The 15,377-nt window shown below is 42.1% G+C and overlaps 1 protein-coding gene across 1 annotated transcript in view; it reads left to right on the forward strand.

Moving 5' to 3' along the window:
- Positions 1–9,607, forward strand: part of LOC127006831 (mucin-5AC-like) — a 31,318-nt gene extending 21,711 nt beyond the window's left edge. Inside the window, exons 9-10 of the mRNA XM_050877185.1 lie at positions 8,666–8,799; positions 9,593–9,607. The gene's annotated coding sequence lies outside the window, so the exon portion shown is untranslated. The remainder of the gene's footprint in view (positions 1–8,665; positions 8,800–9,592) is intronic.
- The last annotated feature ends 5,770 nt before the right edge of the window (positions 9,608–15,377 follow it).

Raw genomic sequence — 15,377 nt, forward strand, 5'->3', positions numbered from 1 at the left:
TTCACAGGAAACCGTTATGGAGACATCTGTGGAGACTAAGAATGTAACAGAAAATGGCGATGGTCCTCTGATAGTAGAACGGACAGAGAAAACAAAGGAGATTCTGCCAGCCAATGAAACGAATGAAATTATTGAAACAGAGAAAGAAGAAAGACTACCTCCACAGGAAAGCATTTCGATGACATCTGTGGAGGAGAGTAGAAATGCTTCAGAAAATGGCGATGGACCTCAGAAAATAGAACGAACAGAGAAAACAATGGAGAGTCTGCCCGGCAATAAAACGAATGAAATTGTTGTAACAAAGAAAGAAGAAAGACTACCTGCACAGGAAAGCATTTCGATGACATCTGTGGAGGAGAGTAGAAATGCTTCAGAAAATGGCGATGGACCTCAGAAAATAGAACGTACAGAGAAAACAAAGGAGATTCTGCCCGGCAATAAAACGAATGAAATTGTTGTAACAGAGAAAGAAGAAAGACAACCTTCACAGGAAAGCATTTCGATGACATCTGTGGAGACTAAGAATGTAACAGCAAATGGCGATGAACCTCTGGTAGTAGAACGAACAGAGAAAACAATGGAGCTTCTGCCCGGCAATAAAACGAATGAAATTGTTGTAACAGAGAAAGAAGAAAAACTACCTTCACATGAAACCATCAAGGAAACATCTGTGGAGAGTAGGAATGTTACAGAGAATGGCGATGGACCTCTGGTAGTTGACCGAACAGAGAAAACAACGGAGATTCTGCCCGGCAATGAAACGAATGAAGTTGTAGTAACAGAGAAAGAAGAAAGACTACCTTCACATGAAACCATTAAGGAGACAAAAGAGGAGAGTAAAAACGTTACAGAAAATGGCGATGAACCTCTGGTAGTTGACCGAACAGAGAAAACAATGGAGATTCTGCCCGGCAATGAAACGAATGAAGTTGTTGTAACAGAGAAAGAAGAAAAACTACCTTCACATGAAACCATCAAGGAAACATCTGTGGAGAGTAGGAATGTTACAGAAAATGGCGATGGACCTCTGATAGTTGACCGAACAGAGAAAATAAAGGAGCTTCTGCCCGGCAATGAAACGAATGAAGTTGTAGTAACAGAGAAGGAAGAAAAACTACCTTCACGGGAAACTGCTGTGACGCCACCGAAGGTTGTTAAAAAGATTAGGAGAAGGAAAGCTTGTAGGTGTGACTCGTTGTTGACCCTTGCGGTGGTAACAGAAGAATTAATTGAAAGAATTACTCGTGTTGTATTGAAGGAAATGACAACAGAGTAGTGATAATGTGTTGCTGTTTCTCTTATCAATTTCTTTGAAAAAAAATCAAAATAAAAATAAATATTGACAAGTCAGGAGGCCGTGAATCATTCAAAAATGTCACTTATGAACACGGTGATTGCGGCCCCGGTTTAGATTCGAGAGAGTTATGTTTCTTTTAAGACTGTACACACACAATGCCGGTTTGTGTCCGGCCTTGAGTATTACAGCAGTTAGTGGCGTCCTTAGTTAACAGTTTACCACAGTTACCTTCTGCAGGTTTCCCCAGTGAGCACTGAGGCCACGCGCAGCTATTGCGTTGACCCTTTTACCTATATAGTTACCGCAGCACCCAGATTCAAGGAGTCTTTATTTAAGGCAACATGTATAAAATTTCAGCCTGTCTCCATGCACGCTTTATTCACGCCTAGTTAGTGCCACATCAAGTGTCAAGGAGCCATTTTTTTAAGGTAAAATATACATGATGCCAGTCAGTCTATTTTCATGTATTAACCAGACCCTGGTAACATCGCATCCGGTGTCAAATAACCAGTTCCTAATGCAATATATATACATAATGACAGTCTATTTCCATGTATTAGTCCGGACCCAGCTAACGCCGCATTCAATTTCAAAGAGCCATATTTTCAAAGATAATATACAGGTAATTCCAGTCTGTCTCCATGTACTAAACCACACTCAATTAATTTCTACACCTGTATTACGCTTAGGAGAGCCAGATTTTAAAGGAAGACCTGCATACATAACGTCGGTCTGCCTCAGTTCAGTAAACCGCCACAAATGTAAAACAAGAATATAAACAGGCATCGTATTGTTCCACGCCCAGTTAACGTCGTCTCCAGTGCCGAAGTCACAATTTTTAGGTAATATAAATCTACACGTAAGGCAATTTTGTCTCTTTGTATAAATTCACGCCCAGTCAATACCCCCGTCCAGATTCCGTTCACGTGCGCCAAGCTATACAGGAAGACCTATACATGCATAACCTTGGTCAACTTCAGTTCAATAATCCACCACAAATGTAAGCCACGAGTAAGCGGGTCTCCCCACTCTGTCCCCGTTCATTAATATATACGCCGAGGAGCTCTGACAGGCGTCCCCGAATGTTGAACGAACCTCCTCTTCTGCTGCTGCTGCTGTGTACCGAAACGCCACATTATTCACGAGGTCAGGCGGGGGAATGGGTTTAGTCTTTTGTGCGGGAAAGGAGAGAGAAATAGAGAGTGGAGTAAAAAGAGAGGGAGAGAGTAAGAAATGATGATTCCATGATTCAAGCACTACGAAGCACTACGAAACGCTACGATTTGCTACCATTATCCTCAGATTTGAATCCAATAGGTTACGGTAAGATACGATTTGATCACGATCACCTACCCGCGCGCTCACCACCTGACCTCCCTGCCACCTTCGCCTCGCCCTCTCTGCCGCTCCCCCCTTCAAGCCTCAGCATCCCAGCACGACCCAGCCCCGTCGCCTCGTCCTCTTCCCCTTCCTCCTCCTCCTCCTCCTCCTCTCCCCCCTACTCCCTTCTCTCTTCTTCCCCCTCCCCCTCCTCCTGCTGCCTCTCTCCCATCTCACCCTCCTCCGAGGTGCCTTCCTCGTCGTCGTCCCTGCATTCCCCCCCTTCCTATCCCTCCCCCTCCGTCCAGACTCCCTCCCCTTCCCCGTCCTGCTCTCCCTCTTCCCCTTTTGAGGCTATATATGTATACTGTTATATGTATGTGTATATCTCAATAAATGTATAAAATCAAATCAAATCTTCTTTCTCTCCTTCTTCCCCCTCCTCCTCGACCTCCTCTGCCTTGCCCCCACCCACTTCTTTCTCTTCTCATTCTCCCCTGGCCCCTACCCCTTCCTCCTCTCCCTCATCATCCTCTTCGTTCTCCTCCTCCTCCTCCTCCCTATCTCTTCCGCTACAGCCGCTACCCTCCCCCCTTCCTACCCTCTTCCCCGTTCCACACAGTCCCACCCTGTTACCACCCCTCCCTCTCTCTCCCCACCCCTTCCTCCTGTTTCAGCTTTTCTTCCCGCCCCTGGCGCTGTTCCTAGGAAAGTCTTAGTTGTGGGGGACAGTCAAATTAGGCTCATTGTACTTTTGTTCAAGGGATAAGGGGAATAGACTTAGAGTTTGCTTTCCCGGGGCAGGTATTCAGCACGTTTCTGACAGGATCGAGGATATTTTAACGGGGGAAAGTACTCAGCCAATCGTCTTTTGCAGTTTCGATGGCAATGATGGAGCGTATGTATCCTTTTGGTGATACATACGTAGATAAAGTTTAAACAAAGGATTTTCACGATACCATTCACCAAGATTAACCTCCTGAGCGTCAGTGAAAATCGTGTAGGTCCTTTTCTGCTTTGTTGTTGTTTTTTTCCCTTTTTTTTCATCCCCTTTTCTGCACCAGGCAACACCTCTTTCTCGGTTTCTATTGGGGGCACAGTTATCTCTTCTGCGCCCAACTCGTCAAGTTCTTGCGTTGGGGATATCAGCGATCTGCTTTGATCTCCGTCATCTCTCCATTCCTTGTGCTCTGGGGTCAGTGGCGATGCTTGGGGAATCTGGGTTGTCATTGATTGATTGACAACTATCAAGTGAAATTTATATTTTGTGGCATTTTCAACGAAGAATAGTTACTGTGTCCAGTAGCGACGTTAGGGGTCTGCATACAAGGGGCCAAGTCATCTGTGTGTAAGTGAGGTGGGGGTTCCCCGTAGGCTACCTATTTCATACAAATAATAATTTTGCTTTGCACTCAGGATTTCATAACAATGGGGAATCTTGGCCTCCCCCACTCCCTCGTAGCTGTGACGGTGCCAAATATGAAGGCAGTGGCTTGTTCAGTGAACCTGTAGTGTGTGGACAGGCCCGGGACACGTGGCTGTACCTTGTTGGCCCATCCGTCGCCTTAATTGTCTCTTGTCAACGGTTCGATTCTCGATTGATCAGTGATGATCACTACGTACTCTTAGTCTCTAGACGTGCTCGGCAATCATAATTTGTTGCAAGAGTTATATTTATTGATAAGAAAATGTTGAGACTCATTTGGGTGTGGTATCATGCCTTATCTAACCGTATCAATCCCACACCGTAAACACAAGCATCCGATAATTATAACGCATTCAACTGTTCGCTATTCATCTTAACAACTAGTTAACATCTTACAACATGTTATTAATTATTCATTGTGGGTTATTTATCCACCCAATATGCGAAAATAAAATAATTAGGTTCGTGGTGAGTGTCTCCCTTGGCGCCGTCAGAAACCCACGAAAACAGTAATAACAAAACAACCCAGCCAGGCGCCGCCGCGTTGACGTGTCCCGCTATCGCTGCCCGCCATGTAGTGCTTCCCAGGCCTGTCTCTCGGCCGCTATGCTGTGGAAGGCTGCCTCCCTCCTCCTGCTTGCCCTTCTGCTCCTGCTGCTGCCGCTCCATGACTGTGTGCAGCAAGAACTGTGTGAGTGTCGTGTGGCGCCCCGTGTGTGTGTTTGTGGTGGGAGGCGAAGGCAGGCCACCGCCTCCTCGTTCTCGTTTAATTACGCATAACAGGCATGTATCTAAAAGGCAGTGGGTGCTTGGAGTACCAGGCGGGGTGCAGGCACTGCGTGTGGTTGTGGCGTGCGGTAACTCATCGTGTTAACCCGTAAACCATGAACAGTCAGCTCCCCGTCAGGTGTCTGTACCTCGGCCTGCCGTGGCCTCGTGACCCTTGTTGGGTGGGCGCAGGTGTGGCAAGCTAGACTTAACGTCATGATAATCATCACGATGGATAATGCCTCAGGCCTGGTTAATGACACATGACAGATCTACGTACATGCCTTGATGCATGGGATACGCTCCCTTTTGCAAGACCTCAGTGCTTCATTGTCTTGTCTTGTAGTTTAGATGATGTTCACCATGGTCGACTTGGAAGTCCACCACCCCTACACTGTGCTCCACTCCTAATGTGGCTCAGCTGGTCAGGGAGGGAGTTACCCCCTGCCCCCCTTGGAGTAGTCGTGTGTTGGATAGGGGGCTCATCAGGGATCCCCTGCAGAGACAGGTCCAATTTTCTTTTGAAGGTCTCTGTGCTACAGTTAGATGTGTCCCTGATGTCCCTCGGCAGGCAGTTGAATAGTCTTGCTTCTCCAGGATTTTCCAAGTGTAAATTATGTAGTATCTCTCTCTTTGTCTTTGGAGGGAGTAGAGTTGCAGAGTCTTGAGCCTGTCCCAGTAACTCAGATTTTTCATTGAGTTCAGTTTCCTTGGTTTAGGTTGAGATTAGTTTCATTAACATGCCATTTCACATTTCTTACCTTGTAAATTACTGTCCTCTTTGCTACAGCTAAAATACAAAAGTAGTCTTCATGCTCTTTTCTGTGACGAGACTCCTCCCCTCCCGCCCCCTCTTAAAATCACATAGAGGCAGGTGAATATATGTCTAACCTCTTACAGGGACTTTGCCCCATTCAACTATCCATGTTTGTGTACTTAATTGCTTTGGGCTGATCTGCCATCTAGTCACATGGCTTGAGGTTTCCACACACATGTCATTGCTTGCTTCACTTCTTTTGATCTCAAGAATTTTCCATGGGGTTTGAATGTTAGTAGAAGACATACATGGTAACAGAAGACTAATGAAGAAAACAAGTTATGGGCACATAGATAAAGCCAGCGTTTATAGTAAGTCCAGATGTGTCTGTTAACCAGGACTTTCAGTTTTATTTTGAACTTTTCACTCTGATAAACTGTCAAGGAAAATTAAATCAGGGGAGATATGGTAGTCACCTGTTCATCAACTGGTTGGTGAAATGTGTAATGAACCAGAAATTAACAAACTAACAACTTCACGTGTGTCACAGCTTGCCGCAACTCTTTAACTTACAACACTCTAGATAAGACACATCTGTGAAGCTTGAAGTTCTTGAGATATTTGCTGATACATTCATCATCACTGTACACATACAAAGTACTACCAGCCATAACAACACACACTGCTTCTAACATGAATCTTGGCTAGTGGAACAGTGAGTGAGTAGTCGTGGCCGTGATCGGATGTGTTGCGTCTTGCTCCACGTGGAAAGTGCTTTGTCGACATGGCTGTCAGGGCCAAGGGCGTGAGGGATTTGTGTTACTGTACGTTTGTGAGGATTTCACAGGCAAGAAGTGGATTGGATGCTGTTTGTGCCGTAAATGGTGTCATGTGAAGTGTGCTCAATTTGTCTGGAATTAAGCAGGATAATATACCTAAAATTAATTGGATTTGCACCCCATGCCTCCATAAACCATCTCTGGCTTCCAATATTGTGGAGAAATTGGATGAATTCAAGCAAGAATTATCTAAAGAAATATCTGTGGCAAAAGATGAAGTTGAATCAAATGCTGAGAAGGTGCAGGAGGGCCTGGGGTCAGTTGCTGATGCCCTTCGAGCTGACCAAGCACTTAGTTGGGCTGAGGTGGCGAAGAGAGACAGGAAAGTCAAGAAGAATCTCCTAGTTGTGAAAGCTTCTAACCAGGAAAAGAAGGCAACAGATATAAAGAATGAAGTCTCCCACGCATTGAATGGTATTCAAATAACTGATTCAAGATTCACAAATGGAGGTAATATTGTCATGAACTTTGATAATGAGCACACAAGGGATGAGGTTGCTCAAAAATTGGAGTCTGATGAGCAAATTAGTATACCAAGAGTGCTGGAAAGATGAAACCAAAGATCATGCATGATATGAAATGTGCATAAAGAGGAGACCAAGGAAAAAATAAAGGAGACCATCTTATACCGCAATGAGGTCTTACGCACAATTCAGGGTATTGAGAATAAGATTGAGCTGATTTTTAGTAAGCCTGCAGCTGGTGGCATGATGCACTACATTTTGAGGTGCAACCCAACTGTAAGAGAGCTGATTTACAAGAATCACGACAAGTTGAAATTGGAATGGAGAATATACACGGTGAGAGACAGATACCATGCAATTATGTATTATCATTGTCAGAGATATGGCCATCTTGAGGCCAACTGTACTGCCAAGACCAATGGAGAAGCCCCAAAATGTTTCAAATGCACTGGCAATTGCAAATCAAAGGAGTGCGCCATGGCTGAGAAGAAATGCATAAATTGTGTGAGGTACAAGAAGCCTGAAATCAACCACTCAGCGAATGACCTGTGTTGTGTAGTTCTTCAAACCGAAATTGAGAGAATTCGTAACATAACCGATCATGGCTAGTAATTAGTGTTTATATTCAGACAAATTGTGTGTTAAATGTTCAGTGAGCTGGAAATAATTTAGTGCCTCATGGCCAATTGACTATGATGATGCCAAGTTTTATTAAAAGGACATCAGTAGGCTATTCATGAAAGCAATCAAGACTAACTCACTCACTATGACGTTGTGAATAAGTGTATCAGAGATTATTATCGAGGCTAACATCATAATTGTTGACGACCCTCGCAGAGCGCTGCACTAGCAGTGGAGCGGGGCCTGAAACCTCATCAACGGTAAACGGTAAACAAAATCTGACAATCACTTTTCGGCTCTGTACTGCACCACACACTCTGCTAGCCATGCCAATAACGCTTGCAGTGCTTAAGATGTCTTGTCATTCCAGCTACAAAAACACACCTGTAACTCTGAGAAGAGGTGAGCCATACATGAGCAGTTATTGCTTGGAAGACTTAAGGTTCAAGGGAACTTCAGTTTTTTTTAGTCCAACACAAATATGAAGTCACTGCTGTATCACCCCCAATACATTACTCTCTCCCTCATTGATCATCTATGTAACTATTTATTTTAAATTGTGTTTCATATATTATATTCTGTATACATTAAATAAGATTTTGCAGCGCAAAGGCCAGGAACTCCCCGAGTGGTCCCTGCCCAAACTAACTTCATAACTGAGTTGGACTCTAGTACATGGAAGTTTATCCATCTAAATATTGTCAGTGAGAATTGTATACATGTGTAAGATGTGCCTTATATGTACTACTAGAGTTGTTGAACTAATTTAATGGAATGTTGATATGACTTTGTGATCAATGTTGCTTATGGTTAGATTGAGGTTTGCAGCTTTCCTGCAGAGTCATCAGTCTTCATGACAGTCGAGTAAGTCAGTCTATGACTTAATGAAGCCAATCTAATTGGTTTTGTTTGAACTTTGAAGACTCAAATCTCCAGTTCTAAGTACCAACCACCCTGCCAGAAATATCTTGCTATACACTAGAAAGTGTGGCAGGTTTAAATTTATTTTTTCTTTCTGAATGATAATATTGTACATGGGAGAGTAGAGGAAAGGTATGTTTGATTTAATTCACTTGGAATAGAGATGTAGAAATTACATACTGTAAGTCAAAATTTAGTGTTTGATGCTTCTTTTCTTCTATTTTCCAACTTAAAAATCTGTCACTTCTACAGTTTCCAATGCTGTGTGGAATGAAGCAACTATATATGACTTTATAGAGGATGACATCTTCTTCGAGGTGCTGTACCCCAAGGAGCTGGGTTATACCTATCGCCTCAGGCAAGCCAAGAACTTTGGGACTCCATTTGTAAGTCAAACAAAAATATATTAATCTTAATCTAGTGATTTATTATTTTAAACTTAAGAACCGAGTTCTTCAGCCTGCTTGAAGTTTCTTGGTCATCACCACCTTTGCTGTTCTTCAAGGTGGTTTTCTTTGTCTTAGCTATAGTAATGATGATGGCTAACTAGCCAGCAACCTGGTGCATGCTTCCCACTTACTCAGGCTCACTAGCTAGCAAACTGGTGCATGCTGTGTAAATGGGAGTTTGTCCTGTTAATGAGTTACAATACAAGGTTTATATCATCCAATCACATCACAATTTTTTTGAATTCTTGATATACTGAAACAAGATTACCAAACTATTCATATATTGGTTCAGTTATACATATTTTAATTACTCAAGACTTATCTTGGTGAATAAAGTGGTCTGTGTAAATGTTAATTAATAAGTTCAGATTAAAAATGGTGATTAAATAATCTCCCTGAGTTAGGTAGCTAACACCTTATGGCTCCACTAGGGTCAGTCGAGCTCATTTTTTAGAGGAGTCAGTTATGTTGCACTGGATCACTGAAGATAGGAGCTTATTTCATTCTCGCTCTACAATGTTGGTGAAGAAAAATTTGGTGCAGTCTGAACTTTCTCACAAAACGGAACAAATGTGTTCTGCTGAGTGAGTAATTGATTTTTAAAGTCTAGCCAGGCTTCCTCTAGGTTGAGATTGAACTCTCAACCTCTCGGTGGCGGGGCAAGTACCAAACCCACTGGGTTACCCAACCCCCGAGTAAGTTTAGAGTGTGATATGCTTTTTCCTTGCAGGAGCGAATCTTTAAAGGTGTGCGGCTGGTGTTGGCAGATCCACTTGAGTGTTGCTCGCTGCCCTACAATGCCCTAGAACTCCAGGGAGCCGTGGCCTTGGTGTCCAGAGGGTGAGTAGTAGTAGATGCAGTGATCATAGCTTTGTGTACTTTTTGCTCCCTTGCATACAGTAATGTCTCGATTTTGGTAGTTAAATGTAAAAAGTGTAGCTAAATGAAAAATCACTATAATGGTGACATTGAGCTACATGTAAAAGAATTTAGTTATTGATTCTGAACCAACACTATTCTTCCAGTTTGTGGATAGAGAAACTGAAGTATGTTCCATATTTGCCAGCACATGACTTTCCAGAGTAGTGTCTCAAAAATTACACTGCATTCATTACACTTGTAGCACTGATGGGAGGACCCAAAATACCATCACAGCAGGCAACAGGAGTTTTGCAGCTTTCTATTGGCCTTTGTACAATTGGATAGTTACCCACAGAAAGATCCCGTGCCACTCTACCCCACTGAATGTGAATGAAGAAATGACACTCTTAGGATATATGAGCCACTCTTTAAAATAATGAATGCCTGTTCCAGCAGTGTTGCCTCTTTTCCAGTATAGTGTGATTCTCCTCCTTGAGCCTTAGTTTTAGGCAGTTGATAAATCCATTCATCCTTACCCTAGACTATGAATTGTAGCATTGCACTACATAGAACAACAGTGTTGTCCAACTGAGTGCAGCCCCAGTTCTCATAACTACAGTAAACTATCAACACAAGGCATGCCTACTGTTCCAAGGTATGACCAATAGGCGCACCTAACATCACTGTAGCCGATCCAGGATTCAGTACGTTTCCTAACTAGTAGAAGGTAATGTTATAATTGTATTTCGTAAAGAATCCTCATAACCAAAAACTAACTAAAATTATGGGTATTCTTTTTCTTGAACAGAACATTGAATAAACAACAGAACAATAATATGAAAATACGTATAGCTACCATTGCCAGGTCATCGTACTCAGAGCACAGTATTTACTGGTTTCTGACACCTAACTATTGCCAAAAAACATCAGGATCTAACTCTTTTAACGATAATTATAAATTAGTTTCGTTATTGGAGCCCAGAAGACAGTTTAGGAGTAGGAAGTCGGGAAATATAATCTGCTGAGTACGACAATATGGCAACGTTGAGGCTGTAGCTCCGAGGACCGAGGCTGACCCACGCCATTTTGCAGGTGTCAGATACCACAAATAGCATATATTTACTGCGCAAAGCAGGTGATGTCACTTATTGTGACTAAGTGAGCTTTCATATTTATCTATTTGTGTATATTTCATGGAGGCAAAACTTTCACTACTAGTTTCATTTTTACTAGTGACACGAATATGTGACTGTTTTTCACAATAGAATTTTATTCACACAAGTGAATCAGACACCACAGAAATATTACCAGTATGTGTATGAATGAATACAAAGATAAGCACATACTTTGATTTAACTTTAGGATGTCTCGTGGATCATTAATAAATAAAAACAAAATATCTGGATAGGCTACTCTTTAGCTCGTTACTGGCTATGGCTGCCAAAAAAGTCCCTCTGCCAAGTTTGTAACCCCCCATATGGTGATTGTCAGGTGCGCCTTTTGGATAATGCTGACCATTACGACACAATGAAATGCTACAATTGATGGTTTGGAGTATCACTACGATGTTTTTTACAGCCCATGCTAGGACTTTTTTTTTTTTTTTTTTTTTTCCAGCACAGGAAGCAACTCGAGGGCAAAAAAAAAGAAAGTGTAGAAAAAAACCTGTTAAATGTTGCTCCCACAAAGTGAAAAGGAAAGAGTGGCCAAAAGAGGTCAATTTAGGATGGAGAGGTATCTTGATACACTCTTCTTGAAAGAGGTCAAGTCATAGGCGGAAATATAGGCGAAGAAAAGCTGTTCATTCCAGAGTTTACCAGTGAAGGGGATAAAAGAATGGAGATGCTGGTTAACTCTAGCATAAGGGGTTTGGACAGTATAGGGATGAGCTAGAGTAAAATGTTGAGTGCAGGAGGGGGAGGCATGCAGTAGCAAGTTCAGAAGAGCAGTCAGCATGAAAATATTGATAGAAGATAGAAAGAGATGCAACAAGGTGGCATAATTTAAGAGGTAGAAGACTCGGTAAGAGACAAAGAGCCTTTGACTCCACTCTGCCCAAGAGAACTGTGAGTGGAGCCCCCACACACATGAGATGCATACTCCATATGAAGGCAGACAAGGCCCTCATATATGGAAAGCATCTGTGCGGGGGAGATGAACTGGTGGAGACCATACAGAACGCCCAACCTTGAGGAAGCTGATTTAGTAAGAGAGGAGATGTAAAGTTTCCAGTTGAGATTTTGAGCTAAGGATAGGCCGAGGATGTTTATTGTAGAATGTGACTGCTGAGTGTTGTCGAAGAATAGGAGATAGGTGTTAGGAAGATTATGTTGAGTTGATAGGTGGAGTAATTGAGTTTTTGAGGTGGAGTAATTGAGTTTTTGAGGCATTGAAGGACGCAAGGTTCCTTTTACCCTAATCAGAAATGATAGCAAGGTCTGAGGTTAAGCATTCTGCAGCCTCCAATCTAGAGTCTTGCAATTCCTGTTGAGAGGGTCTTCTGTTGAAAGAAGTTGAGTAATGCAGAGTGGAGTCTTCAGCATATGAGTGGATAGGACAGTTTATTATGGAAAGAAGATCATTGATGAACAGCAGGAAATGAGTGGGTGATAGGACAGAGCCCTGTGGAACACCACTATTAATAGGTTTAGGGTAAGAAGAGTGACCGTCAACCACAGCAAAGATAGAACAGCCAGAAAGGAAACTGGAGATAAAGGAAGAGAGAAGGATAGAATCCTTTGGAGGGTAGTTTAGTGAGCAAAGAGTTGTGCCAGACTCTATCAAAAGCTTTCAACATGTCTAGCGCAACTGAGAAAGTTTCACTGAAACAGCTAAGAGAGGATGACCAGGAGGCTGTTAAGAAAACAAGATCGACACTAGAATGTCCCTTGAAGAACCCATACTGGCGATCAGATAGAAGATCAGAAGTGGATAGATGCTTTTGAATCTTCTGGTTAAGGAATGATTCAAAAGCTTTAGATAGACAGGAAAGTAAAGCTATTGGGCGGTAATTTGAAGGATTGGAACGGTCACCCTTCTTAGGCACAGGCTCTATGTAAGCGTACTTCCAGCAGGAAGAAAAGGTAGATCTTGAAAGGCAGAGATGAAAGAGTTTGACCAGGCAGGGTGTCAGCACAGAAGCACAGTTTTTAAGGACAATAGGAGGCACTCCATCAGGCCCATAAGCCTTTTGAGGGTTGAGGCCAGAGAGGTCATAGAAAACATCATTCTTAAGAATCTTAATAACAGGCATAAAAGAGTCAGAGGGAGAATGACTAGATGGAATATGTCCAGAATCAAACCTGAGTGGAGTTTTTACAGAAAGTTTGAGAAAAGAGTTTAGCCATAGACAGAAGAGACAGTGGTGCTGCCATCAGGATTAAGGACAGAAGGGAAAGATGAAGAAGTGAAATTGGAGATGATTTTGGCAAGGTGCCAGAAGTCTCTGGAAGATAGAGATAGCAAGGTTGCGGCACTTTCTATTTATGGAAGAGTTCTTGGTTAGTCGGAAAATAGATTTGGCACAATGTTCCGACTTGGGGACAGGGAGCAGTTTTCAATATCACTATATCTAATAAAAACATGGGAAGGTTACTAATATCAGAGCAAAAGCTAAAATTTAATGCACTTAAAATGACCTATTGCTATATTTAATCTGACCCCCTTTTCTCGGAACTCCCTCAGAAGGGTTTCCACAAATAGTCTATTTTTTCTTGCCAATACACTCCATACTTGTATTTTGTCCTTATTTTGATACCCATTGCCAAAATCACAAACTGCCAAATTGAATACAATCAAAATTAGAGACCCTAGGTACTCTACTACTGTGAAAGAATTTTTAAGATAATTTTTATTTCTGATTTAAGTAAGGTATAAAGTAGTCGATAAAATGAAAAGCCAGTTTAGAAAATAGTGTTTTATTTATTATGGGGAGGCGGTGGCTGAATCGACAGAGTAACAGCACCGCGTTCAGGAGGATGCGAGTTCAATCCCTGCCCGGTGCCACCAAGCTGGGATTTTTCAGCCGCCGCCAAGTGGCTTAAAACTACCCACATGCTGTCCAGAAGACCACCTATCAACCCGGACTCTAGATTCTAGGATTAAAGATGAGCTCCGGGAGGGCAGCATGAGCCAGTGCAAGATGGCACCACTATAAACACTCGCCTGCGCCAGAACAGGCTGGGCCGACCATCAGGACCCACCGGGAAGAAGCCTTGGGCCGACCATCAGGCCCCACCGGGAAGAAGCCTACTGGCGCTATAGGCCGCGACGTAAAAAAAAAAAAGCAGCCATGTCTTTTCCAGCATTGCATCACCCAAATTTATGCAGAAAAGTTATGAAAGTGTTATATGTCTATGAAAGGGTGACACAAGGGACTTAGATTCACAGATAAGAATGGGAAAGATAGTGGATAGTAAATAGTATACTGCTGGCTGAGGGCTGAGCAGAAAGTTCTCAGGGAATATTTATACTGTTGTGAACAACATGAAACTATATAAATAACACTGCTTGTTAAACTCAATCCCTTTTTGAATAATTTGTTTTTTTTAAAGTATTTTATACACATTATATAGTATATACTAGCTATATACAATAACATTTAGATCTTTACTGCCATTTTGGTCTTAAAAACATTATTCCCAACACTTTTCTTGCAAGCATACATTTTATACAATATTGCACATGTGGCTTTACTAGCACACTTTCATATCTTTGGTGTCTTCCAATCGGTGATTTGCGACCAGCAAAAGTATTTCTTATATTGATTTTAGTTATATGCCAATTGATCCAGAATCTGAATGTTTTCACTTTCAAGCTCAAAGATACAGCACCAGCATGTGCACACACTTTGCCTTCACCCACATTCACATCATCTAATGCAGCAGGAATGACTGAAGTGAAGCACAAAATTCAGGTCTTCAGAACAGTAGGCATGGAAGAGTTTGAAGACATGGTAAGGGAGTTCATTGAAGGGCACAGAGAAACTGATTGATGGTGAGTTGGAGGAGACCATGAATGTGCAGTGAAAATGATGAAGAGCAAGAAGTCATCTTTTTAGGCTACATGTTTAATGAAAAGTTTCCGGCATTTGACCCCTTGGAAAACTTAAGTGTCTGAGTAGGATCCATCTATAGGGCAAGCATTAACTTTTCTCACAGGCCTTGTGACTCTATAAGAATATGTTCCAGACACTGTAATCAAAATGTTTATAATCATCATGTCCTTTTACCTCTTAGAATGGCTTTAAACTGCCCTCTTCCTCCCCTTCATCATTGTCTGACTTTATCTTCACCCAGTGTCATAGGAAGAGGATGAGTAATCTCTCACAATACATGGAATGTTTCCATATTTGTGATCTATTGATGTTATGTACTTGTTACAATGTTTATCCTGCATTACAGAGGTGATTTAATAGCTATAATGTACATCTATGCACACAGAATATAATAATGATAAGTTTGGGATTCCTTTAGTATTTTTGACTATGCATTTTTTGGCTTTACACAGGGTCCAGAGAACAAAACCTAACCCTCTTGTTCATTGCAAATCCACAGTAAACAATTACACACTGGGATCTGCACTGACTTAATTTGTCGTATCACCTGAGTTATTTACAATATTTCCTATTAGTTTCATGCATATACACAAACACT

The sequence above is a fragment of the Eriocheir sinensis genome, chromosome 33 (genome assembly GCF_024679095.1).
Source record: "Eriocheir sinensis breed Jianghai 21 chromosome 33, ASM2467909v1, whole genome shotgun sequence".
In the NCBI taxonomy this organism is placed as follows: domain Eukaryota; kingdom Metazoa; phylum Arthropoda; class Malacostraca; order Decapoda; family Varunidae; genus Eriocheir; species Eriocheir sinensis.